Here is a 4,270-nt window from a genome sequence, read left to right as displayed (position 1 = left end):
GCTGGACCTTTTTGTTTGTTTGTTTTTTGGTGTGTGATTTGCGGTGGAGTGGTAAGTACTCATCAGATGTCTCGAGTTTGTGTCGCCTTTGTTAGGGAGCACTTTACCTCCAATGTGGGACTTTCTTAAGTGAATCCAGATTTAGTCGGGTTCTAATGCAGTATTGAATACCAGATGGGAAACAAAAAAAAACTATTTAAAATGATTCTATGTTTTAAAAATATATATAAAAACTTATTGTAATAATTTAATTTTATCAGATATACTAATTTTTCTATTGATTGTAAAATAATAAACAATAAACTTATTGCTTGAAAATATTGTTATTGTTTTGATAGAAGTTTGATGGTTCAATCTTCAATATCAACCTAAATGATTTTCTTTTACTTATATAAAAGTTGCTTAGCAAGCCGTTGATGATCGTCATGTCTGCTTTCGAGGCTAGATTGATCGATTAGTAGTTAATTTTTAATTTTTTATAATTCACTTTAGAAGCTTTAGGTTTTTATAACGTAATTATTATTTATATCCATAGCTCAATAAGTAAATTTTTGTGTTTTCTCTTAAGCAAGTAAGGACTTCTATAGACATGAAATTTAACTTGTGAATGTATTTTATTTCCTACCTGTTTATGAAAGATCTTTAATGAAATTAGGTAGCTTTTTGCCTTTTTATTATTTGGTATTAATTTTTTTTGTTTTATTTTTACAAAGGTTGTCATGAAAATATCTCTAATTTGGTATAAAAAACCAAGGCTATAAAAAGTATTAAATCATATGATTATTTACTTGGTAAAGTTAACGTTCTCAAAAATTGAGTTTTTAAAGTTCAAATGGTTCCTATATTTTATTTAATCTCGTTTTGTTAATTTAAAAAATTAAAAACGAGCTTAATTTAATGAAAAATGAAAAATGAATATAACCCGTTTAAGTAAAAGCAATTAATCACTACATAATTGTTTATACTTTTATCCTTTGTTTGGTTGCGGATAACTAATCTCAGAATTAATAATTAGTCCTGGGACAAGTTATTACTATTTTTGGGTGGAATAGTAATATTGGGATAATTTTTTTCCGTATAAAATAGACAAAATGACAAAAATATCCCTTTAAACTCGTTTTATACCTCACTTTTTATGTCTATGTATATTCACATTATTTCTAATAGGGAAAAATGACAAATATATGTCCGAACTATCGTAAATAGTATGCAAATACCCTCCGTCATACTTTTGGGACATTGGTTCCCTTCCCGTCCAAAAACTAGAGCATATATACCCTTTATACTAACGGACATACACGCGTCATATCTTATCTACCGATCCGACATTTATCGACGGATAAGATTGCGCCACGTGTCCCTATTTAGTCTTCCGTTAGAGTGAAGGGCATAAATGCTCTAGTATTTGGACGGCAAGGGCACCAATGTCCCAAAAATATGACGGAGGGTATCTGCATACTATTTACGATAGTTCGGGGTATATTTATCCTTTGTCCCTTTCTTATATCATGTATAATAATATTCACTACTCCTTAATTTTGTGATAATTCTTCATATTTTTTCATTAAAAAACATTATATAAAATATAATTTTTATTTATGAATTTATTTCACTAATTCTTATGTTTATTTATTTTGATTTCTCTACTATCAATTACATATTTTTAATTGTATATTTTTTACGAACTTAAAAATTTGTGTTTTATTTATCAGTTAAAATGAGAGAGAAAACGAAATGCTACAATATTGAATACAAGCTTCCTATGCTGGATTCTTTTAGCTAGATTTTTTGTGCATTTTGTCATAATTTTCTTTTAATCTCATGTATGTTAATTTCAGGTAGAATTCCTAGTGTTAATTCACATAAATTTTGAAGGAAATAGTAACATGACATATGATTTTAAAAAATAAGATAATTTTAGTATTTTACAATTTAAGAGTGATATGTGTTTAAATGAATAAATTATTTTATATTTTAACAAATTTAAGATAGAAAATTTTATTCTTAAACACATATGGTATAATTATGGGAATGCATACACAAAAATATTTAAGCTAAATAAGATTAAAAAATTTACTTTTAAAAATGAATAAATAAAGCTTGCAAAGTAAATATAAAAAGAGAAAAACTAAACAAAATGAAAGGTATTTTTGTAAACAAACAACTTATCCTTAGAATTTATGTAATGCATATTATTTTGAATGCAACCAACCAAACAGTCAATAAAAAATAATCGCATCATAATTAATCCCATCGTAACTTATCTTAATGTAACTTATTCTATCATAACTACTCTCATCATAACTTATATTCAAACCAAACGATCCCTATTTGTTTTCCTTTCAATTGATAGCTTCTATCTTTGTTGCATTTCTCATTTTTCGCAAGGCTAAATTGTTGCAACAAAAGGATTCACAAACTATTTAAAACGATTTCAAATTTAATTAAAAAGATGCATGATCTATTTAATACTATAATAAATATTAATCTCATTTTATTTGACATATTAATTTTTTCATTGTTCGCAAGATAATACTAGATTAGTAAATTTATTGAAAAGATGTGTGTAGAGAGCGGAAGATACTTGAAAATATCAAATATATTTAAATATTTTGGTAGAATATTCATGGTTCAATTTTCAATATCAACTTAAAATGATTTTACGAATATATAGACGTTGCTTGACAAACAGCTGATGATCGTCATGCTTGTTCCCGAGACTGAATAGATTCTGTTGTCGTTTCTAAAGCTTTAACGTCAGTTTTTTACAATTTAATTGATTCTCTGTGCTGTCAGATAGCACGTGAACTTCTTTCATTTCAGACAACTGAAAAGTCCCCCCTCAAATAAATCATTAAAATTATCATGTTTCTTTTGGGTGACTAACATAAAAAATGATCCTGATAAAAAAATTCATCTAAGGTCTCGATTTTTCTTTCAATTTTAGTACTAATTACACAAGTGATAAAAAATAAATCAAATAAAAATCACAATAAAATAAATAAAGATGAAATTTTACAAAAAAAGACCCCAATTACAATTGTTATTTTGCTCGAGCACATGACAATTCTATTAATCTTACATAATTCATTCGAGGATTCAATCAATTGGATAAAAAATGCTAATTATAATAAACTTAATCGATCATATGTGATTAGAATAATATAATAGAGAAGAAAATGAGTATACTCTCAAATTTAAGGGATCGTTTGAATTATAATCTCCTAAAAGAGACCCCCTTTTTTTTTTCCTTTTTAAAAAAACAATACTGATTTATTTACAATTATTTTTATATAAAAAAATAATAATTTGCATGGATACAGCTATGAAATTGAACACTTGGAAGAACTTTTCACACTGCCAAAATGAATCCAAACAAAATGCTCCTTCGTCGCCATTCCTACTTTTATTGTTTTTATTATTTACTCCTTACTGAAAAAATAAAATAAAATTATTTACTCCCGCATTCGAAATAAGTGTCGTTTCAACTTTTTTTTTACGCGTATTAAGAAAAAGCAATAAATATAACATATTATTTACTAAAGTCATATTTATTTATTACTTAGTAGCTTTTTGTTAAGAATTGAGCATTAATATAAGAGTATAGTTGAGAATAATTATTTTCTCAGTTATTTATTATAATTTTTTGTTTACTATATTAAATATGGATGTTCACTTTTACTTGTGTGATTTAGGAAAATTAAAAAATAATTTATCACTTAATTTTTAATTTATCTTCGTTATTAACTGTGGTTATATTTCAAAATATTAAATTATTATATTAAAATTGATATAGTAAATTGTTGTTTTTAATTATGTCACTTTTATATATTGCTCCTTTGGACAAGTAAAAATGGACGAAAGGAGTACACCTCACTCAGTTCACTTTTACTTATTTAGTATTTCAAAAATAGATTTTCATTTTCTCTTGTCATTTTTAACATATTAAAAAAATATAATTATATATATATTTTTAATTTTACCTTCAACATTAATTACTTATTTTTCAAATCATTTCTTAAGACTTAAGATAATCATATTAATCATTGTTTTTAAGACATGCAAAGTTCAAAATGAACAAGTAAAAATAAATAAAGAAAATAACCACTTTGTTTTAGGGGTGTTCACGGTTTGGATAAAAACCGATCCAAACCGAAAAACCAAACCAAACCGATAAAATAAAACCGATTTTATTTGGGTTTGGTTTGGTTTGGTTTAGATTTTTGAAAACCGATAGTATTTGGTTTGGTTATGGTTTTATTAAAAAAAA

This window comes from Solanum tuberosum, unplaced genomic scaffold (genome assembly GCF_000226075.1).
Source record: "Solanum tuberosum cultivar DM 1-3 516 R44 unplaced genomic scaffold, SolTub_3.0 scf00092, whole genome shotgun sequence".
Classification (NCBI taxonomy): domain Eukaryota; kingdom Viridiplantae; phylum Streptophyta; class Magnoliopsida; order Solanales; family Solanaceae; genus Solanum; species Solanum tuberosum.
The sequence above is the reverse complement of the archived record's forward strand: the minus strand, read 5'-3'. Positions refer to the sequence as shown.